The sequence below is a fragment of the Triturus cristatus genome, chromosome 7, assembly GCF_964204655.1.
Source record: "Triturus cristatus chromosome 7, aTriCri1.1, whole genome shotgun sequence".
Classification (NCBI taxonomy): Eukaryota; Metazoa; Chordata; class Amphibia; order Caudata; family Salamandridae; genus Triturus; species Triturus cristatus.
Window position 1 is genome coordinate 1,641,117,642 of NC_140590.1, and position 25,119 is coordinate 1,641,142,760.

A 25,119-nucleotide genomic window follows, 5' to 3' on the forward strand; every position below is an offset into this window, starting at 1 on the left:
TTTGACAACACCTTCCTGTCAACCGGAAAAGTACCAAACAAATTCAAGTGCTCACTCAATCATCACCCTAGGAGATGTGATCCTGGGGAGTTGGTGTGATGGTTATTTATTTATTTATTTGGTTTTCATTGCAAGCATATGCCATAAAATTAAAACGAGGAAAAATAGAAAAAACACTAGCTTGTACCCATGGTAGCTGCATTTCCAATAAAAAATTTAACTAAATAAAATGAACCGCTACATATAATTTTAATAGAACATTGCAGATGCTTCCTAGTAGGCAGGTGAACTTAGAACAGGCATACAAACCTTTTTCAGATATGATGCACATCAAAGGAAAACATGGCTTGTATTGGCGCAAAGAAAAGGTGCATTTGCCTGTGAATTAACAAATAAAAAAGGATAACAATCCAGGATGACTTCGACACAAAGATGTTTAAGAGAATGATGAATAAAACATATGCAAGTATTACTAAAAATTAAAATAAAATAAAAGGATGACTAAAAATATAAACATGGATAAATAATGGAAAGAAAAAGGCATTTCCAAATATTGGCCTGAAGTGCATTTCTCTTTGGGAGGATGTGGACATCAGATCATACAAACTGCTGCTGCTCTCAGTCCTAGAGAGAATGACACACTGCCCGCTGCTGTATGCAGTGGGGGCAGAAGGAAAATGTGAATGGCAGTTGAATAGATCAATGGATGAAGAGGGTTGACCTCAAACCCTGTTATGTGTATTTTTTTATTTATAAATATGTTTGATTACTTGAGACTGGCGAGACAGCTAAAACAGCCTCTTGGCCACCAACAGCCTGCAATGTCGGCTTTCGATTGTACAGGTCTAGATAATGCTAATTCGGGAAGTCAAATACAATGATGCTGAATAAGAATTAATATAGCTTGTTATGCTGGTTTAGACACATGCAAAATAATAATGTTAACACAAATCATTGATTGCTAGTAATGCCAAATGGAAACATTTGACACAAAGACACAGTTTGTTTAATGCATATTATTATTAAAAGGGATACGGTTTCTTAAATACCGTGAGCTTGTATAATGCTTTATCAAATTCTTTCTATATTTTCCTGTCAGACTGACTCTTATCCAAATGGTGGTAGATCATTAATTATTTATTCATTATTATTTAGCAATATCCCTTTTTGCCAGTTGCAGTCCTTTATGTCTTTTATAAGTGTCATTCTGTGCTCTCTAATGTAAAGTTTGACACACTCCTTGGAGGTGGCTGGGTTTCTAATGTACAGTTAGACTCTCCTTGGAGGTTTCTGTCTAATGTAAAGTTAGACACACTCTTTAGAGGTGGCTGGGTCTCTAATCTAAAGTTAGACACACTCTTTGGAGGTGAATGTGTCTTTAATGTACAGTTATACACACACCTTAGAGGTTTCTGGGTCTCTAATGTAAAGTTAGACTCTTTAGAGTCTAAAGTTAAACACGCTCCTTGGAGGTGGCTGTATCTCTAATGTACAGTTGGAGACACTCCTTGGAGGTTACTGGGTCTCTAATGTAAATCTAGACACACTCTTTAAAGGTAGCTGGATCTCTAATCTAAAGTTAGTCACACTCCTTGGAGGAGGCTGGGTCTCTAATGTGTAGTTTGAAACACTCCTTGGAGGTGGCTGGGTCTCTAATGTGAAGTTTGACACACTCCTTGGAGGTGGCTGGGTAGACACACTTCTTAGAGGTGGCTGGGTCTCTTATGTAAAGTTAGACACACTCCTTGGAGGAGGCTGGGCCTCTAATGCAAAGTTAGACACACTCTGTCGAGGTGGCTGGGTCTCTAATGTAAAGTTAGACAGACTCCAGCGAGCTGGCTGGGTCTCAAATGTAAAGTTAGACACACGCCTTAGAGGTGGCTAGATTTGTTAGGTAAAGTTAGACACACTCCTTAGATATGGCTAGATCCCTAATGTAAAGTTATCCACACTCCTTAGATGTGGCTAGATCCCTAATGTAAAGTTAGACACACTCCTTAGAGGTGGCTAGATCCCTAATGTAAAGTGAGACACATTTCTTAGAGGTAGCTGGGTCTCTAATGTAGAAAATAAACACGCTTCTTAGAGGTGGCTTTTTCTTTAATTTAAAGTTAGACACACTCCTTCGAAGTGGTTGGGTCTCTAATGTACAGTTTACACACTCCTTGGAGTTTGTTGTGTCTCTAATTTAAAGTTAGATACACCCTTAGAGGTAGCTGGGTCTCTAATCTAAAGTTAGACACACTCCTTGGAGGTGAATTGGTTTCTAATGTAAAGTTTGACACACTCCTTGGAGGTGGCTGGGTCTCTAATGTAAAGTTTGACACACTCCTTAGAGGTGGCTGGGTCTCTAATGTAAAGTTTAACACACTCTTTGGAGGTATCTGGGTCTCTAATATAAAGTTAGACACACTCCATCGAGGTGGTTGGGTAGACACACTTCTTAAAGGTGGCTGGGTTTATTATGTTAAGTTAGACACACTCATTGGAGGTGACTGTGTCTCTAATGTAAAGTTAGACACACTCCGTCGAGGTGGCTGGGACTGGGTCTCTAATGTAAAGTTAGACACTCCTTGGAGGTGGCTGGGTCTCTTAAGTACAATTAGACACACTTCTTGGAGGTGGCTGGGTCTCTAATGCAAAGTTAGACACATTTTGTCGAGGTGGCTGGGTCTCCAATGTCAAGTTAGACACACTCCTTAGAGGTGGTTAGATTCGTAAGGTAAAGATAGACACATTCCTTAGAGGTGGCTAGATCCCTAATGTAAAGTTAGACACATTCCTTCGAGGTGGCTAGATTTGTAAGGTAAAATTAGACACACTCCTTAGAGGTGGCTAGCTCCCTAATATAAAGTTAGACACACTGCTTAGAGGTGGCTGTGTCTCCAGGGTAAAGTTAGACCCACTCCTTAGAGCTGACTAGATTCGTAAGGTAAAGTTAGACACACTCCTTAGAGGTGGCTAGATCCCTAATGTCAAGTTAGACACACTCCTTAGAGGTGGCTGTGTCTCTAGGGTAAAGTTAGACACACTCCTTCGAGGTGGCTAGATTTGTAAGGTAAAATTAGACACACTCCTTAGAGGTGGCTAGATCCCTAATATAAAGTTAGACACACTCCATAGAGGTGGCTAGAACCCTAATGTAAAGTTAGACACACTTCTTAGAGGTAGCTGGGTCTCTAATGTAAAAAATAAACACGCTTCTTAGAGGTGGCTAGATCCTTAATTTCAAGTTAGACACACTCCTTAGAGGTGGCAGGGTTTCCAGTGTAAAGTTAGATACACTCCTTCGAGGTGGCTGGGTTTATAATGTCAAGTTAGATCCACTCCTTAGAGGTGGCTGGGTTTATAATGTCAGGTTAGATCCACTCCTTAGAGGTGGCTGGGTTTATAATGTCAGGTTAGAGCCACTCCTTAGAGGTGGCTGGGTTTATAATGTCAGGTTAGAGCCCCTCCTTAGAGGTGGCTGGGTCTATAATGTAAAGGTAGGCACGCTCCTTAGAGCGTGGGACAAAAGGAGTTTGGAGAGTACTGAAAGGTGCATAACCAGATTACTGAAGTCTACATATCGATGGACAAAATATATTGTTATAAATATAACTTACACAAATATTGTCATACTGGAGTAAATAATTGAAAATCTACACCAAATGGAGCAATATTTTTAAGACAATATTTAGGGCACGAAATGTATCTCACACAATACGTTCGTACTCCGTATTCTGACTCATAAGCATTTGAAGGTGCCAGCAGTATATATTTCTTGCTCCACAGCAGCAGCCTGCTGTGCATTGCTTCGACTCCATCAATCTCCTTGCATTGCCCAGTGCCACCATGATGATGATGATTCACCGGCGCGATGAACATTGATCGCTTGGGCGAGTAGGATGAGAAGAGTCAAGGTACATCGGCCCTGCTTCCGCTGCTGGAGGTTTGGAGAGAAGCCACAGACTAGTCATTCAACAAGCTATGCATACTAAAGGGGCAAAGGCTTATGAAGTTTGTGATCTGTCTAATGATGCTAATCCGAAGCGAAGAGAAAGATGAGGGACATTGGTCAACGAGGATAACGCTGCACCACATGTAAGTAGCAGTATGGGTGTCCCTTCCCAAAGTTATTTCTGTTCTTTGATACACACAGCGAGTAGCTGCTAGCAAATGACCACAAGCATGTATTCAAGTAGCCTGGAGGAGGGCGCAGTGACCTTGAATGAGGCTAAAGCTGTTAGAGGCTGATTCTCAATGTACCCTCCCATGTGAGCCGCGATATCTGAACACATTAAAGGTGTCGCCGTTCATGTGAGATGCAAAATGATTCAGTATAGATTTCTTACCAGTAGATACCTGAATCCAAACATCATTCATATGTTCAGAGCTTGATATGGATGTCCCAGGAGCAACAACTTCCATTTAGTTTGGGAATACCCTGAGGTCATGAGTTTTGGCGTCAGTGTCCCAAAAGAGATGCCGTAGTGGGTTTGTGACTTCCACTTGGCCCACAGGGGAGTGTTTCAGCTCAGCTTCCAAAAATGTGTGGCAAAAGTCAACTAACTTTGCCGTTGATCGAATGGTCCCCTACAAGCAATAATTTAAGAACTTAAGATCTGTGACTGTGTAACGAGTATGAAGAATGTCATTGACACATTGTCCACCCAATGTAAGAGCAAAAGACATTGGAGATGCTATAGAAATTTTCAGAGTATAGTTAAGATAAATGTGGGGAGTGAGCCTGATGAGGGTGGATAAGGATAGAAGGGATTTCATGATGATGTGACATGCACTCAATCTCTGAATATGGCAAAATATCATGACTTCTGTTAATGAATCAATGCATTGCCTTCTCAGCACAGCATCCTTCTTATGCTACTGCAATCTCTACCTAAGTCTTGAGGTGTTCTATGTAATGAATCGGATTATTAATAAAGGTATGAAAAGAAAATGTGAGAACTTGTCATGACAGAGTAGAGGAGTGCACAGATTATCCACTAGAATCTGAACTTCTAACCCTGTCACACCTTTTTTAAATAAAGGAGTTATGGGTCTAGAATATGGGGTAACAGGCTTAGGGTACACAGATAAAACACTGTTGTGCCTCTGCTCTGGCAAGTAAGTAAGGAGCACTGTGTAATTCCCCGCTCCCCGGTCCATTGTCTGCTGGGCTGGTTCCCCCATATCTCCAAGACCAAGGTCACCAGCAAATTTCAAGATTTCGCCTTTCCTTAGGGGAAATTATGAGGCATCGGAAGGCCATGTGATACCCTGAGTAACCGGATGGAAGAGAGAATTGAGGAGATGGACGGGGTATGAGGGGGAGAACTACTAAGAGAGGCTAGATGAAGGATTGGTTCGCTTGATGTGGCCCGGGCCTGGGAAACTCTAGTGGACGGCTTAAAGGACCCAGAATTTGGCTCCTCAGAGGCCTAACTTAGGGGCTAACCTGCACCTGTAAGTCCTTAGCAGTTATTTAACCCCTACCGAATGCCTTGAGGTGCATCTGTGCCCTCTATGTCCTGATAAGGGGTGAGACCTATAGGTCCCTTCCATGATTTGCACCCTTGACCAGCCGCGGTCGGTAGTAGGAGTAACTGCAGGGCGGTAACGAGGGGAGGGGGAGGGGCAGGGTGGGGGGTAGTAAACTATGGATTACGGAGGTTTACAGGTAAGTTAACATATAAATTAATAAAACGAATTTTGTTGCGTGCACTGCATCGCATTTGGGGATGCAGTGCACCCCTCCCCACGTCACCGCCCTGCAGTTACTCCTACTACCGACCGTGGCTGCCCTTGCCTGGGGCTTACTGAACAAGAGACACCGACATAGCAACAGGAACATTCACAGTTGCGGCTCATGAAGGGAGGGGGTACAGTTAATAAATGTTGTGTAGAAGGACAGTGGACCTTTGATAGTGATAATGACTATGGAATATTATAGCCACCTAACGAGAAATGTCTATGTGTTTTGTACTGCATTGCACTATAAAACTCAACAAAAGTTGTTTACAAAAACCTCAGGACCCAGGTTTGAATCCTGGCTTTCGTGCTAGGCTCACCTACGTGTGATTCTGGGCAAATTACGTAATCTTCTTCTGCTTAAAAGTTTGAAATATATTTATGTAATTTCAACTTGGTGTACATGATCTTGTAGGTCACCTCCGAACCCCTCATTTAATTTAGAGCGCTCTGTTGCTTTGCACATGTTTATCTACCAAACGGTGGCTCTATTTTTGTAGCAGAATTCTTCAGTGGGGCATTTAACCATTTACTACGTTTTTAAAAAAGTGATAAAACTAGCACATAGGTACTGCAGTCACTGGCGTTTGGCAGCAGTGACAGCAGCTGTGGTTGGTGCCAGCTGCAGTGGGTTCCCACTAAGGGGCATATTATGAAGGACGGCGTTAAAAATTAACACTGGTTTAGCGGCAGAAAACTGCCTCTAAAGCGGCAATAATGGGCTTGATAATATGCCCTTGGGAATTCCAATAGAAGTCCATGTTCTGGTGTGAACATGGGCTTCTATTGGAATTCTCCAGGGCATATTATCAAGGCCATTATCGCCGCTTTAGCGGCAGTTTTCTGCCGCTAAACCGGCGAGAATTTTAACGCCGTCCTTGATAATATGCCCCTAAATTCTTTGGGCCCTGGCACTTGAATTTTTCTTTTTTATTTACAAACGAAGCATTGACTAGACCCAAAGATGCTATTGAAGAAACCTAAAAAACATTAAGGCTAATGTACATATTTCCCAAACAGTATGCCAACCCTCCTGACTTTACCAATGCCCAGGCAGTGGCACACTGTCAAAGATAGTCCTTTGATCAAGCAGAAGACAAGTACCATGTATCCTGTCACTCTACCACCATATGACACTCATTGTCTGCAAAACAAATAACATTTGCCCTGCAATCGCGCAACAGCTTCCAGCATTTGCCAACTCCTCTATAAAAGACTAAGGGCTTTATTTAGGAGTTTTGCGTTGGATGGACTGCCAAACCCACGGTGGCGGTGCAGCAACCATTAAACCGGCGGTCCGACTCTGTATTATGACTTTTGCAGTCGGACTGTTATAGGACCAATGCTACCGCCAGGGATCCGCAAACCCTGGCGGCCTTGCAGTGGGCTAGGGCCACAATATGCTGGCGGTGCAGCTGCTGCACGACCAAGCATATTATGAGTTTCTCCACAGCCATCCTTTTCATGGTTATGTTATGTTATGTTAAGTGTAATTTGTAAAGCGCACTGACACCGAAGCTTCCTGGCGCTGATAAACAGAGCAAATGAGGGGAGAACGTAAATGATTAATTCTAAATAGGAGTGGGAAAGAGATGGGTTTTTAGCATTTTCCTGAAATTCAGAAGGGAAGAACAGGATTTGATTGGGAGAGGGAGGAGGTTCCAAAGCACAGGAGCTAGGTAGGAAAAACGACGAGCGCCGAATCTCTTGGTTTTACTCCTTGGGGTAGTCAGTAAATCGCGGTGAGCAGATCGGAGATTGCGTGTGGGACAGTGAGGGCAGATGAGGGATTTTAAAAAGGCAGGGCTAGGACAGTGAAGTGCTTTGAAAGTAAGGCAGGCCACCTTAAAGGCGGCCCTTCGATCGATTGGGAGCCAATGAAGGCTCGTGAGCAGAGGCTTGGCTGATTGCTATCTGGGAGTTCCATGGATCAGGCGGGCAGCCTGATTCTGGACAACCTGTAGGCGTTGAATCAAGAATTGTGGCAAACCGTGGTAAATGGCGTTGGAAAAATCCAGACGGGAAAGTACCAACGAGATGATGGTTTGAGTGAGTGCTGCTGGGGGCAGAAAGTGACGGACTTTGCGGATCCTTCGGAGTTGATACATGCAGGAGGAGACCACCGCTCCAACTTGAGCCCTGAGAGAGAGAGCTCAGTGTCAATAACGACACCTAGACTCTTTACTGTTTTTGCTGGGGTAGGGGGGGAGCCGAACTCTGGAGGCCAGAACTGAGGGCCCCAGTAGATGTGGCTGAGTCCGGGAAGAAGGAGCTCAGTTTTGCCGGGGTTCAGCTTTAATTGGTTCTGGTTCATCCAAAGTTGGATGTGTGTCATAGCTCCGTGAAAGGTTTTGATAGCGTGTGGTGAATTGAGAGAGAAAATAATTTGTAAGTCGTCAGCATAGTTATAGGTGACGATATCCCATTTCAGAAGTGAGGTGATAAGGGGCCGAAGATAGAGGTTAAAGAGGAGCGGGGAGAGAGAGGAACCTTGGGGGACACCACAAGAAGTGTAGGTCTTATTTGCAGTATAAGGACCTAGGCGGACCGCCTGTGTTCTTCCCGTGAGGAAGGATTTGACCCACTCAAGAGCAACGCCCTGGATGCCCGCCTGCCCGACACGGTGGAGAAGAATGTTATGATCCACCGTGTCGAACGCGGCAGATAAATCCAGTAGGACGAGGGCTTGGGGAATACCCGCGTCTGCGTTACTCCTGAGTGTGTCAAGAACTGCCAAGATGACAGCTTCAGTAGAATAGGTAGGTCTGAAGCCAGCCTGAGTCGGTTCAAGATAACAAGAAGATTCAATAAAACTTGATAGGCAGCGGGTGACATGGGCCTCCATGAGTTTAGAAAAATAGGGGAGGAGGGAAATGGGGCGGTAGTTCGAGGGCTCCGCCACATTAGCACCAGGTTTTTTTAAGAGGGGTACCAGGATGGCCTCCTTGAAGGAGGTGGGGCAGATGCCGGTGCTGAGAGAGCTGTTGAGTAGATGTAAGATGCTATCGGGTAATTTAAGACATATGCTCCGCAAGATGAACGGCGGGCAGCAGTCATTCGGGGAGCCAGATTTTACGCGAGTGGCTAATTCCGCCAAGGAGATGGGATCTAAAATAGGAAAAGATGTGAAAGTCGAGGGATTGTTAAAGGAATTATCCGGAGATGGCAATTGGGGGAGTGAAGGGATAGATTTTTTGATTGTGAAAATTTTTTCTAAGAAGAAAGTGTTCAGGGTATCACAAGCTTCCTGGGTGGGGGTCTGGGCTGGGAGGGTTCTCTCGTCGATAGTTAGTTCGTTCAGGACTCTGAACACCTCCTTAGATTTATCAACTGCCGAGGAAATCCTATTGGAAAAGTGATCAGTTTTAGCTGAACGGATGGCTATTTTGAAGTCTTTGCGAGCGGCCAAATAGGATTGTTTGGCTGAATCAGAGTAGTCATGTCTCCAGGTGCGTTCTAACTGGTGTGTTTTTAGTTTCCGGGCTTTGAGGTCATCGGAGAACCACCTATGAGAGTTCCGGTGTTTGGTACAGGGAAATTTAGCTAGAGGGGCAAACCGATCGCTAGCCGACTCAAGCCAAGAGGTCATATCTCATTCTAACCCGTCGATGTCGGTGGGGTCGAGGATGGCTGGGCAGGAATCGGCCAGGGCCGTGAGGAAGCCCTGGGGATCGTGAGAGCTCCATTTACGTGAGAGGCCGCCAGCCATCAGGGGGATAGGGGTCTGACCGGCGACCGTAATGGTGGTGTCCACCAGGTGATGGTCAGACCAAGCACACGGAAATATATCTGGTGGGGATAACTTCAGGTTGCAAGACCAGATCTGGTCCAAAACATGTCCCCCAATATGAGTGGGTTGAGAGACATGTTGGACGAGATTCCGATTTTTAAGGGTCTCGAAGAACTCAGTGGCATGGGGGCCGGCGTTGATATCACCGAACCAGTAATTTAGGTCCCCAAAAATAGCGAGATGGGAGTGCAGTGTAAGAAGGGAAGACAGTTGTTCACTTATAATGGTAGGGAAAAGCGGCATGGGATGTGGGGGACGATATAGCAGAAGAAGAGTGAGGGGGCCGGTGTCCGTTCGCACATTGATGAGTAGGTTCTCCACCTCAGGAAGGGGGAGAGAGTGGGAGGAAATGGATTTAAGGCGTTTAGAGATGATGGCCGCTACCCCGCCTCCAGGCCGGTCGCCAGGGCGGTCGGCGTGGAGGATGTAATAATCGGGGGGAAGTGCCACTAGAATATCTGGCAGGGATTCTGAGGTAAGCCACGTCTCTGTAAGGAGAAGCAAATCGGGACTAGAAGTGGAAAGCAAAATAAAAATGTCCTCAGAATGTTTTACTAACGAGCGGGTATTCAAATATGATACCCGGATGGACGAGGTGTTCCTAGTCGGCGTAACTGGGGGTAAACGGCCGTCGATGGTGGTGGTGAGCCCGCCAAGAATAGGGTGGCAGTGAGGAAACTAAGGGGACCTTACAGGGCTCCCTGGTGTCTCAGTGCACAGGGGTGATTGCAGGAGGGCACATAAGGTGACCCCTGTCTTTCTACACCAACAGTTCCTGCATAGCATGGACTTTACAGCCCATGCTGTGTTGGTACGCCTTTCAAAGGCTCTCCTATAAGCCAATGAAAGACAGCACGGCGGGCCAGCCTCCGCAGGACCAGACTCCTGTAGCACAACTTGTAATCCGGCGGGCAGGCAGTGGTGGAGTTTGTGGTATGAGAGCAGGGCGGTGGTGTGCCTCCCAGCTCCCACACCCCCAAACTCATAATAAGGCCCTGAATATTTGATGCTCGTGCCTCATGGCATTCCACAATCCCATTGTGTCATTGCACCAACTGTTCAAAATGAGCCCAAACTACCGCAGCTTCATGACACCAAATGGAATAAATGATTCAGTAGGCTTAAGAAATATTGGTCCACGTCCCATCCAAACACAGCACACACTCTCTCTTTGGTTCTTCTCACCAACTGCAATAAATCGGCTTACAAAAGGGGAAATAATTATTGACACCACATACTTCAGCTTCATGCCACTCACTTCTGAAAAAAAAAACATTGCAAGAAAAGGTTGCTGATCCATCAACCTACACTTTACTTACTGTTCCATATGCTGTGATAAATACTGTGCAGACCACAACTCTATTGTGCATGAACACTCAACATATATTACAAGGGTTTTACATGTGCATGTATGAGAAAGATCTTCACTGAGAGTTACTACTTAAGCCTGATTCACAAACTCCATTTTGTCCTATTTAAATTAGTACAGTACTACTACTTATTGAACATAAAACATAATTCACAAACCTACTGATGGAAATCTCCACCTTCACATATTACAAATTAAAATGTTATTTACATTAAACACAACTTTTAATTGGATTTACTTAATAATATTTAAACATAAAATTGCTATGTAGAGTATTATTATTTTATTTTGCTTAAAATTAATATTTATAAAATAAATGGATATATTTAAATTATTTAGTTATTTACTAAACATTTATTTTGAAGGTGTAATAAGCTGTAACATTTTATTTGAAAAATATTTGTAATTTATTTTACATTTATGTTTTACAATGAAATAAATAAAATATATCTTTATTGTGAAGAATTAGTAAGCGTTAACAATTTTCCCTGTAGTTTTCCATACGGAGATGTCCACCAAGGTGGTGGAGATCTTCACATACTTGTTAAAAGTTTCAAGTAGTAACTTTATTGTCATAAATGTGACTCAACTCCCTGGTTGGAGCAAATTTATATTCAGAAATGAAGACTAGCCAAACAAAGTAAATTTACTCCAAAGTGTAATAGTAAATTTAGATATGTAGATTTACTCATGTGTAAGTTTACCTTTATGAATAGACCCTATGACGATTGATTTTGATTTTTTATGTTTATATTTATTTATGATGTAGATTGAAATAGTAGGCTCTTTAGCAATTAGATGTCTGACATTCTATTGCGATATGTATTGACTTATGTATTTGTCTATTTATCTATTTATCTATCTGTCTGTCTATCTATCTGTCTATCTATCTATCTATCTATCTATCTATCTATCTATCTATCTATCTATCTATCTATCTATCTATCTATCTATCTATCTATCTATCTATCTATCTATCTATCTATCTATCTATCTATCTATCTATCTATCTATCTATCTATCTATCTATCTATCTATCTATCTATCTATCTATCTATCTGTCTATCTATCTATCTGTCTGTCTGTCTATCTATCTGTCTGTCTATCTATCTGTCTATCTGTCTGTCTGTCTGTCTGTCTGTCTGTCTGTCTGTCTGTCTGTCTGTCTGTCTATCTATCCATCTATCCTGTATAATTTATTTAATAATTAAATTGGCACTCATAACATTTCAAACATAATTGTTTTACAAAATAATGTATACTGGTACGCAGTAATTAAATGGATGGGTGGTTAACACAAAGCATATTTAGAATTTGTGTTGACAGTAAACTATGGGAGAATAGACAACTATGTTTGACAGACATGCTTATGGAAAAAAACTATAGCTTGTAAGAGGCTATGTTTATCAATATATACGTTTATGAACTAAAGATTACAAAAGCAGAAATTGAGGAGTTGGCTTTGATGGTTGGCAGAGTAGAGTTACAGTGAAGGTGGGCTTGTAGGTAGAAGAACTGTTATCTTGATGATATACAGTGCAGTCTGGGTGAGACTAAGAGTTTCTAATTGGAAACTGTTGGAAATGGCCCCTTCTGCAGCGTCATCCCCAAACGTTTTGCCTTCCTCCTTCCCTGTTGTTGAATTTGTTATTGTTGACCCTAGGACTCTGTTCACATTATGACTGCTAACCAGTGCTCATGTGCTTGTGCTCACTCCCCTAAACATGGTTTGATGGCATATACCTAATTGGCATATTCAATTTACCTGTAATTACCTTGTGCAATGGAATACCAAATACCCAAGGCCTGTAAAATAAATGCTACCCGTGGCAGCACTCAATGTGACTCCCACCTAAGAAGCACTCTAAAACTTGCCCCAGGCCTCCCACTGCAGCCTGAATGCAGTGTTCCACAGCCATGTCGACTTCAAATTTAAAAACCCTTGTTAAACCTTAAACTCTCCTTATATTACACGTCACCCTTAAGGTAGACCCTAGGTAGCCCATAGGGCAGGGTGCTGTGTAATTATAAGGTAGGACATGTTCTTTTAAGTTTTACATGTCCTGATAGTGAAAAACTCTCAAACTCCTTCTTCACTACTGTGTAATGTTCTCATAGGATAACATTGGGGATTTCTTAATAGATTTAATACGTTGTAATTCCTAATTTAGAGAACGTAAATCTGTAATGTTTAGTACCTATGGAATTGTAATGATAAAACCTTTTTATTGCCAAAGTTGAATTCATGCTTAAAATTTTGAAAATGCTTAAAACAAAAGGAACCAGGAGCTATGTTTAAAAAGGTCCTGCACACAAGTTCCAAGGGGATAATGATGAGTAACAAAAGAGTGTGCAGTTCCTAGGGAAAGGAGGGGGAAAGGGAGGTCTTTTCAAGAAGTGCCCTCACACACCCCAGATGATGTCATGCTTCATCATTGGGCCTGCCTCTCGTTGGGCCGGTGCTGCAATGCCTGACGGGTACCCGCGAACGGGGCTCTTTGGCGGAGATCTTTTGATGAAACCGTTGGATGAGTGCCAGTGTGTGGACTGGGTAGTGCAGTGAATAAGTGAGCTAAAATAAGTCTAGGGCACTTCTTAAAAAGACCTCCCTTTCCCTGGTTCTGCACACTGCTTTGTTACTCAATGTTGAAAATGCCACTTTTAGAAAGTTGGCAACTTCCTGCTCTTAGCCCTGTGTGCCTGCAACCTGTCTCTAATACACGTCTGGGGAGTGTGACATTTGGGCTTTGCACATTCCCACTAGATAGCTACACATAAAGGGAGCTTAGGTGTGATGATGGGCCATCCTGGGCAGGTTGGGAGATAGGAGCTGGGCACAGTCACAATTACACATGCTGTGTCCTATCACCACACAATGGACTGATAACCTCCTGTAGTGAATCTGAAGCCAGGGCAGGAAGGGAGGACCTCTGTGCACGTCAAATTCCTTTTTTGAAGTCTCGCCCACTTCAAAGGCACCACTGGTTATACGAACTGTACTTGTGATCCTACCACTTCAGTTCACTTATGGACCTGTGGTTACTGTGCCAGGAAGAAGGGCTGCTGTGCTACTGAAGGACTGCCACTCTGTATGGACTGTTGCTGTGGAAGAACTGTTTTCATGCTCTGTTGACCTGCCTGCTGCCCTTCTTGTCTAAGTCAGAAGGACTGGACCTGCATCACTTGAACGCTGAGTGACTCCAAGGACTTGCAATTTTGCCTCCTTTTCTGAAGTCTCAGTGCCATCAAAGACTTCTAATTCATCCTGCTGCAGCACCTGGACTCTGCCATCTGTCTTGCCCTGCTAAGGGGTGCCAACCCAGTCCTGGACCCTTGTAAATGGATGCAAAGTGCTGCTCTAGCAAAAATCTATGTATTGACTCCGTTGTGCCTCTTGGAACCAGCGCATCGCCATTGATGATGGTGTATCGCCTCTGCTGCAAGGACAAAATGCCTCGCATCACCGACTGTGTGCCGCATCGCCTCCATTTCCAATGCATCTTCGGCTTTGCTCGGCTTGGAGCCAACGCATTACCTTCATCCTAAGGATCATTGAGGCAGCATCGCCTCCTTTGCACCCCACATCTGGTCTTGAGGACAATGCAGCCAAGGTACTCTGCAATGGGCAAAGGCTAGTCCCTGTATTCAACCTGCACTTCATTGTGGTTGGCCTGAAGTTTTGGATTTGACCCTGCCTAGTGCGACCAGATTGCCCCGGCTGGCGCTTTATGCCTTTAAGCACAACATGTCTGTTTATTCTTTAAAAAGCCATTGACTCCGGTTCCACTTATTGGATTTTTGTCATTATGGTCCTGTTTTCTTCATTAAATTTAGCTCTTTGTTATCCAGGTATGGTATCTTTTTGTGTAGTGTTTTCACTGTTTTACTGTTTGGAGTGTTGCACAAACACTTTACACATTGCATCTTAAGTTAAGCCTGACTGTTCTGTGCCAAGCTACCAGGGGGTTAACACAGGTTCATTTAGGGTGTGTTTGCGACTTAACCTGACTAGGATCATGGTTCCTGCTTGGTCAGGGTGCACACCTCTTCCAACCAGAAACTAAGTTTCGAACAGAGACCTACTTGCAGACTGTTACACTAATACAATTTACGGAAACCTAGAAAATGATCAGTGTTTTGGCTGAAAAGAAAATGATGTGAAAGTGTAACTTACATATGTTTAAAATGACACAGAACAGCAGTTGTAGTGATGTTAATGAACAATTCCATTCACATAGTAGAGCTAAAGAGAACACGGGGGGGGAACAAGTCAGGGTGTCAGGTAGGATGTCGATGACAGAATCATGGGCAGTGGAAGAAGAACAGATCCAGCACCCTGTCTTTAAATGGGGCATCCAGTGTAGGGAAAAGAGGAAGTTCTGTTACCCAGTTATACATCTCCAACAATCACCAATAAACGGCATTCTAGAATGTCCCTTTGTTTGATGACACCTGTCTGCGAAGGCCCCTTTAATGACTTTAGCAAGAGAGATTGTAATGCCATTCAATAGCGAATGGCCGTGAGACAATCCGATATGCGTAACTGGAGCAGGGGCAGAGAAAAATAATTGTTTGTCATCCGTACAGAGGTGATAGGAGAATTTGTAAGCCAAAATGAATGCAGTAGTGAACCTAGGAAACGGCCTACAGGGACAAACACTGGAAATGTAGTGGTGAAAATATCATGGAACCCTATTTTAAAGCAACTGAGATGTTGGAGTGATCGAAGAGAAACCAGGCTGATTCCTCAGTGCATAACTGACCTTACATTCTTTATCTTTCTACTAAAGGAACTGCACACCCTTTGTTGTACTGTCTGATCTAGTTAGGATCACGTATGCTGGACCTATAAGCGCTCCTGGTCCCCTCTATTTGGATATAGCATTTTTAATTACACCAAGATGGAAAATAATTAAATGAAAATGCATCATCAATAAATGTGCTCCAGGGCAGAGGGAGAATGGAGAGAGAGAGAGAGGAAGAAAGAGAGAGCGGTAGAGGGAGAATGGGCCTGTTTCTGCTGTTTGGAGGTTTGCAGCCAGCAAGGACATCAATTACAGGTAGACAGTGACAGTAGGTGCTACCCCTGGCTTTCCCTTTGGCGTCTCCATCACTCCCCTTAGCACTCGTGGGCTCAGGGGTCATGGGGGCATGGCAGCAGGTCTTTAAGTGGGCCGGGTCTCACACCCAGTAGTAATTTCAAAATGAACTTTGAAACGGGTCCCTAATGGGCTCTATATTCATTACTTTAACCCTACAGGCAAAGCCACTGATCGATTTCTAGAACATTGAATGTAAAAAAGGTTAAGGTAATTCATGGCAGTGATAAAGTCAGTTCCTTTTTATATTTCACATGTTTTACTTAATCTTGCACCCTGTAAGAGTGTTAGCTGTTCCAAAGATGGTGTGTTTTTCTAATGCAGCATGTTGCTCTTGTATAGTGCATACTTTGATCTGAGTCACTTCCTGCTGTTTATAGCAGGCCACGATTAAAAGCTCTGGAGTTGAGGCTGAAGGCAGTGCTAGTTTATCACAGTGGGTCAAAAAGATGTTCAGAATGCATGGTCATCCGATCCTTGGCCTCTCTGCAAAGTGCACTTAGACAACCATTAGCAAACCCAATAGTTCTGGCTGGTTTTAGGTATATGTCAGTTGCTGCGTTACGAATATATGATGCTACCCCGCTAACAAACACTCCACATACCAGTACCACAAATTGTTGACAACGCAAATTCAATAACCCCGCAAGTTTTCACAACGCAAACTTTTACAACGACTATGCCTTTACCACGCATGCCATTACAACGCAAAGGCATGCGTGGGAAAGGTATACTCATGGTAAAAGTTTGAAAGGTAAGTGAGAGTACCCTGCCCTACCCCAAACCCTCATGTAGTACCCCTGCACGATATTCCCCCGACACCCAGTCCTCTCTCTACATTTACACTACCCAGCATGACCCCTAGACACTACCCTAAACCACTACTCTGCACTACACACACACCATAACACTACCCTAAACACTAAAACACTACCCCCAGCACGACCCTCACCCGACTCCCAGTCCAGACCCAACACTCAAACACTACCCTGCACGACCCCCCAACACTACCCAAAACCACTATCCCTACAAAAACACCACAACACTACCCTAAACCCTAAAAGACTAACCCCAGCACGGCCCTCCCCCCAACCCCCAGTCAGGTCCCTACACTCAAACACTACCCTGCACAACCCCCAACACTATCCTAAACCTTAAATCACTACCCTACACTACACAAACACCACAACACTACCCTAAACACTAAAACACTACCCCCAGCATGACCCTCCATGACCCCTAGTCCAGTCCCTACACTCAAACAATACCCTGCACAACCCCCCAACAGTAGCCTAAACCCTAAATCACTACCCTACACTACACAAACACCACAACACTACCCTAAACCCTAAAAAACTATCCCCAGAACGGCCCCCGACCCCCAGTCCGGTCCGTACACTCAAACACTACCCTGCATGACCTCCCAACACTACCCTAAACCCTAAATCACTACCTTACACTACACAAACACCACAACACTACCCTAAACCCTATAACACTACCGCCTCACGACCCCCTCAACCTCCAGTTCGGTCCCTACACTCAAACATTACCCTGCACGCCCCCCCAACACTACCCTAAACCCTAAAACACTACCCTACACTACACAAACACCACAACATTACCCTAATCCCTAAAACACTACCCCCAGCACCACCCTCCACCGACCCCTAGTCCGGTCCCTACACTCAAACACTACCCTGCACGCCCTCCCAACACTACCCTAAACCCTAAAACACTACCCTACACTACACAAACACCACAACATTACCCTAATCCCTAAAACACTACCCCCTGCACAACCCCCGCAACCCCCATTCCAGTCCCTACACTGAAACACTACCCCGTACGACCCTAAAAAGTTAACCCCCACCCCAGGCCCAATCCCCCTTGCCTCTCTCTCCTCGTGGTTCCTCTCTCCGCCTGCATCCTGCTTCACGTCGTCTGTCTCTGAGAGGCGGTGCACATTGTTGTGAGGAAAAGGAAGAGCCTGTGTTTCCTCACAACGACATGGATCGCCTATATTTTGTTTTACAAGGCGTGTGGATTTATCATACATACCTTTACAACGAAATTAGTTGTAAAGGCATGCATGGTAAATGCACACGCGTTGTAAAAACTGCGGAGTAATGCTATGCGGGTAGGTGCACCATGCGTAGTACTTGAATGTGGAGTAATGGTATGCGGGGTAAAAAATTTGATGTGAAGGATATTTACCTTGTGTTACATATCTAGATGCAATAACAGAAAGCTTATAGAGGAACCAAAATACCGGTGGGTGCCATACTTTGTAAATCATACAAATATAGTTTACACGCTTATAATTACATAGGCCATATCCCTTTTAGAGAGCCCCACTTTTTTATCCCACTTTAAGCCCTGAATGGCGGCAACAGATATTAGGACCTGTTTGCCCTCTGAGGATTACACATCCTTTCCCTTTCATGAATTAAGCACAGCTAAGCAACTGGCCACAGGTTAGCGGCATAACACACAACGCAAGGGCATACTCAGTCGGGCCACACTTTGTGGAAGGCGGTCTTGAGAGGTGCTCAAATGGATGCATATTGTGCTCCAGAACCCGTGGAAGATGGAGTATTGGCTTCTTGGAAGATGGAGAGAGTCTGTTCAAGGGAATTTCTCTGTTGTGGTAACAGAATGGCCTGGGTATTACTTGGAGGAGAGGATAATTGCCCAGTTTCATGGCCATTCACCAAGATGCAACATACTGGTAAATGTATAGCTTTTTCAGGAAGCAGCAGCGTGCTGCAGTCTCGGGTCTACTACATTGCCAAAACAGTTTGATACTGGGCATATCCTTTGCCTCTGTCCACATATCCGACAGTATGTCAGCACTTTGAAACAAGCTTAATGTAATTCATAAACAAGCATTTGCAATGCAATAGGTCTTGCATTTTCAAAAGTTTAAGCTATTAGCGTTGCAAATGACAATGTCTTTTATGTATGTTTTGGCTTTTAAAACATAAATAAAAAGCATTGTTATTTACATTGTCAATGGCTCAAACTTGTTAAATGCGAAACCTATTGCATTGCAAATGCTTGTTCTTTTTGTGGAAGCACTCAATAAGAGTGCATGTTGCTTGTCTTCTCCCGCTGTCCTTAGTGTTATTACCCCTTCCCACACTCCTCCCACTGTCAATCGGGTTGCTTTCTCCATGCAGTCCTCCTCCCACTGGCCGTTGTGTTCCTTCCTCCTCCCGCTGTCCCTGCTGTTGTTCGTCCCTCCCTCCTCTTTCTCGCTGTCCATGTTGGGCCCACCCCTTCCCGCTTTGTGTTGCTTGCCCCATCCCCCGCAGCCCTGCCTTGTTGTGTTGTTTGCCCGGAACACTTATGCATTGTGTTGCTTGTCCACCCCTCCACGCAGAAAAACGAACTTTTAACCATGCTGCACAGCTGTCGCGCTGCTGTACAACACGGCTAAAAGACATTGACAAAGCCAATAGCTCTCTCATAATCAAGATCAATTGGCTGTGCAATGCTTGTTTAAAATGTATAATGTCTACTCGTTTTCAGCTACCATCATTTTTGGTTTACAACTGACACGTCATGCTAAATATAATGCACCCTAGCTGCTAAATATAATGCACCATCTTGGACCTTCACAACGAGGCCAGGGCTGCATTACTGCTGGCTTTCTGTCGTTTTATCCCAAGCCGTCTAAGGCCTGCTCTATACTGAGTCATCTGTGGTCTGTAATTAAGCTTTGCTGGAGGTTTGGGTCTCGCTTGGCACTTGAGTTTGCCCGACCGCAGTAGATGCTTTATGTGGACTTGAGATGCTTCTGTTAATGACGGAGCTTGCAAGCTCCTGATTACAGCTTTTAGCCAGTGACCTGTCCATGTGACCTCAGGGTGCACCACAAACTACTGTGCATCTTACGAGCATTGCGTGCATTCTAAAATACGTTTCCCAAAGTAATCTATCCCAGTGAATATGGGATTCACCCTTTGGATTTAAGCATGGACAATTTTTCTGAAATGTGAAAACATTCGCGGTGGAAGGGGCGTTTTAATGCGAGAAACGACAGGCACTATGAGTGAAACTGAAATGCCCCTTTATTGATAAGGATCTATAGATGTCACATTTCCACAGCTAAACAATAGACTATTTCAGGGCCAGCCTGTGCACAATTTCCCTTCCCTTCTGGTGAAATTGTGGCTGATTAATGTTTGTAAGGAGTGTGTTTGCATCGTGCTGGGGGTCAGCTTGGGGTGATCACTTCCTCTAAATGGCTAGATTCCCAACAAAACATATGTCATCATTCTGTTTGCCGCTCCTGCAAAGGTGCGCATCAGACTGCACATTTTCGCAGACGGACTTACTGGGCAGACATTTGACTCATTTTGCGGCTAGTCACGGGAAAGCAAGATAACACCTATAGAACAAGCGGCTCCCAGCAAGCAGCACAGTGGGCGTCCGCATCCACAACAATCTTGAAGCACTGTTAAGAGTCACCAGTGCAGCAATGTGAGGAAGCAGAGAGACTCAATGGCGGCTCGCAGGGAGACCGCCAGCTGTGTCATGTCTCGTGACACTCGCCGCGTTGCTGGGACACACTCTTAAACCGCGAGAGCTGGCAGTGGGAACCAAAGTCGGCTCTGCATCAGCGGAGCGACAAGAAAACGGCACAGGGCAGAAAAGTGCTTTTACTGAGCAGCTGGAATTCGCCGCTTGACGACGACAATGCTCCGGCAGGCTCCGAATTCATGTTGCACTTCAGGGCATCATAAAAATGATTTCTGGTCATGCAGTTTGGGCCTGCCTCGGACCCGCACACCTGAGCTCCTCGAGTCACAAAGAGGATTCCCTGGTCCGCTGCAGCTTCGGATCTGCAGCTTCAAGAAGTTCACAGTCTCGTGACAGTGGCTCCTACTCAGGCGATAGCTTAACAGCAAGTTTAAAACTGAGCGCGGCGCCGCTTCAAGGACACCGCGCTTGGCTTATTTTTTTAACTTTAACACTGAGCGCGGGTTAAAAAATATAAGAAACCGAGCGCGGTGTCCTTAAAGTGGCGCCGCGCTCAGTTTTAAAGTAAAAAAAAAAAAGAGAGCGGTGTATCTGAAGTGGACGCAGCGAAAATCTAAATAAATAAAGTGAGCGGGGTGTCCCTAGCGGCCGCTGCGCTCGTTAAAGTAACAAAATAAAATAAAACATACAATTTAGAGCGCATAGCGCTGCAGCATCGCGCTTTGCAGAATGATAAAAACAAGCCGAGAACAGAGAAATGAAAAGCGCGTCAGCCATTGTTGAAGGCAAACGCGGTAATACGAAAAAGAAGTGCTTAGAGTCTAATTAAGAGACACTGTCTCCCGCCCGCAAATAAAAGATCGAATCCGGATGGGCGGGGCCAAAAGCGGACAGGGTGGCAACCCTCAGTGTAATGATTGCCTCCAGTGCAATCATTACACTGTGTTTTGCATCATCCATGACGCAAAACGACGTGCACCAATCAAAATTGTAGGTGGAGCAGCGACACGACTTCTGGAATCGGATCGATTCCAAGAAGCCCTCATATGGCGAGAGCAACGCATGCGCGCTGCTAACGCCAGGCGAGACCTAAAAACAAAGGTGTACTTCCAGGAAAAGCCCCAGCATGTTAATCATTAACACATTCAGGGCAGTTTATCAGCAAGTGGCTGGATTTGCCTCTCTTTAAGTAAACAAGCTTCTGAATCTGCTTTATGAAGGATCCCCCTCCTGTGCAGCAGATCACCCCCACCCACTGATAGCTACCTCTTTCACAGCTTATAAATGGCTGAAAGAATGAGAGTTGTTTGTCCTTATGGAGAGTTAAAATTGTGGGGGAACTAAAATGCGGTATAAAGGGCATCCCACCATGCCCCTCTGCAGGCAGTGGGACAAAGGCAGTGGCGGCTCTTCCGCTAAGGCAGAAGAGCGTCACCCCACTGCTCTTTGAGCAGTTGAAAAAATAAAAAGATAATAACTCAACATTATTATTTTATTTTTCCGACACTGGCTCGGCTGGGGAGGGGCGGGGCTAGACATCATATAAACAGGGGGAGGAGTGGTGGCACTCTTAACTGAACATGACAGTTTGACCGGCCGTCTCGGGCCGGCCAAACAGTCATGCACAGTTTGTAGATTCTCCAACGGCTGTAATACACAGCCTCATGGAGAACATGCCCAGCCTCCTAGTCCCTGTCTGAGCACCGAGCCACGGCGTTCAGACCAATCACAATGCTGCTGTAACGCAGCATTGTGACTGGCTAGGGGATTCTGGGTTCCAGCTTGCTTCCTTCCTCCTCCTGGACTCCACCGAAGAGGACAGAGAGGAAGCGGCCGGTGTGCAGGTAAGTGTTTTTTTTTCCTTTTTTTCATTTACCCACTTGCCCCCAAATTCATTGACCACACGACTTGCCCTCAAAATAGTTCCCATCAGTGCTTGATTTGAGCTTGTGGTTTCCGGGGTGCCGCACCGGTGATTGGGACAATCTGCCACAAGGAGGCGGTGTCTGGCTAATTTAGAGATGCCCATAACAACAGTCAATTATTAATTCAATGTACATTAAAAATGACTATTACATGCCACCTAAGCAGTTCTTATAGCTTTGAGGGCCTGGAATAGTCCGAATTGTCACACTTGTAGGCATGTGATGGCTGGTAGTTGTGTTGTTACTATCATTGGCAGGATGGCAGGGAAAATGTGTGGTGCAAGCTGCAGTGGCCGCCTGACGAGGGCCCCAGAACTTATGTTTTTTTTTACAAATCAAGCACTGGTGCCCATAGTATTTTGTATGCACTTCAAACTTTGCTCAAAACAACTTTGACTTGACTAGGTTAGAGCAGGGCGAAATCGGGAAATTTTCCTCCTCTTTACGAATTTAAAAATGTGCAAATATCACCTGATTTCCAGGCGAAATTCATACTTATCACAGCCCTAATTCTATTTAGGGTTGCGGTAAAAAACAAATATCATTTGCAGCTTCATTTATAGAAATCACACACATTTGTGAGTTTATAAAACTGTAATCCTTGGCACCTTCCTGAATTACCAAGAATAATGCATCTGCACTTAATTATTTTCTATCCTTATTGTGCATGAGAGCTGAGATCTTTTTCTAATCCTATCAACTCCATGCTCATGCTACCTGATTTATTCAGAATGCGCCTGTAAGAAGAAAATTCAGAACGTGCCTGTAATGAGGAAATAGCAAACACAACAAGATGCTGGACGGAGCTCTAAAACCTTTCAACCACTCACCCCAGTCACAGATCTGGGTTGAATCCATCATCGTTATTTTGCTCACTTCACCACCCCAGTTCAGACCCAGCCATATGCAAATCAGTCTTGACCCTGTGCCTCATGTCAACAGTCCAGCCCGAACTGCCAGGCCAGGTCCTCCCTGGACTGGAAACAAGCATCCCCATCAGCCAGGCTAGCTTGAATCCAGTCGCACATCGAAATCTGAAGCTCACAACCCGCAAATCATTCTGACCGTCCTACGCCCCTGTATACCAGGATTTTAACCTATCATCACCCTCTGGTTACACAGACACTTAACCAGGCCTCTGAAATGGTTGAGCCATTGTCATAAACATTGTGGTGCACTGAGAGGAAATACGGGGCTTCAGGGGCCCTCTGCCCCTCAGCTGATCCCCATTCAACCCAATGCCAAAGAACATCTGTGAGATATGGGAGACACAGAGGCCCCTCATCACATTCTCCTGGTGGGAAGAGGGGGCATCATTTTGCATTACAGCCACTAGTCTGCTTGTGTCTTGATTGTAAACTGGAGTCAGTGGCATAACAGTAGCCCCGCAGCCCCCACAGTGGGGCCCTGAGCTCCAGACGGTCCTCTTCGACACTGTGTATGGAATGCAGGCCCCTGGATTGAGAGGCCCTGACTGGGTCTGGAGTGTGGGGGCATAACCAGTTATCGAAATCGAATATTGTTTGCTATGTTGTGCATCTGGGATGAGGCGAGATGCCGAAGTACATAAGGCTGCTTGGTGACCTGAGCCAAGGTAAGCAAGCATCAGTTCATTGGCCACTGAAGCGGCTGTAATGGCTCGTCCTCGCCAACCTGTCATCAATCACACTGGTTTCTCTTACCAAATGCCTCTAGGGCTGTGGTCAAAGTGTGGGGATCTGAGGGGATGAAGTTCCCATACTTTTTAATTTTAGAAAAACAGTTCCCATACTTTTTGTGAAAAGACAGCGGTCCTGGGATGGGTAATTCCCAGAACTGAAATGCTTCAGGTGACGTGTAAGACAGGGGTTTCTCCTGTGCTGTGAAACTGAGGGAGGAGCAGACAGATACACAAGCCTTCCTGCCAGGGTGCCTGCTTGCCTGAGAGAAATGTAAATGTGCCTGGTTAATCTGCAGTTGTAAAGGGTGCTTCTATTGGCTTTAATTGATTAAATCACTTGAAGCTTTCTGATGACACACATTTATTCTTTTTGAGAGGTGTTGTAAGGGAGCTACCAGATAAGCTGCGAAGTGTGTGCTTTTAAAGAACAGTTATAAAAAACAATTTGCACTAAATACTGTCTGGGTATTACTAAATTCTATATTTTGAAAACACTTTTTTAAAATCTTACTCTGGTTTGTTTACTTTGTAGCAGCCTATTTTATACTGTGTGTAGTGCAAGTTTTAAAAGAATGGCTTACATGTTCACAGTGCTTTCTGTCACAAACTGGGACTTTACAGTACTAAATATACACATCACTATTCTCCACTGCACCAACCAGGATTCAATTCTGTGGCTCTATGGTGCAGCTCATTAACTAAGAGAGCATTCATAACACACAATAGTGTATTTCCCACTGGTTAACATTACTTGCATTTAGTTTTCATTTAAGCTGTGCATTATTTTATATGTAGTTATCTGAAGGTGAAAGACAGAAAAACTTTAGAGTATTTTGGTTTTTAGCCATACCTTTGACCACACCCCCATGCTCACCCACCCCTCCCCCATTACACTCAGCATCACAGTTCCCATATTTTTTTCAATGGACTTCGAACACTGTTTTAGGGACCTATGTAGACAAATGTAAAAACAAAATAACCCCATTGGGCATAGTCCGTAGATCAAGGGCGGTGTATCCTGAGAAAGCAGGAGTGTAACAATCAATGCTACAGTAGGT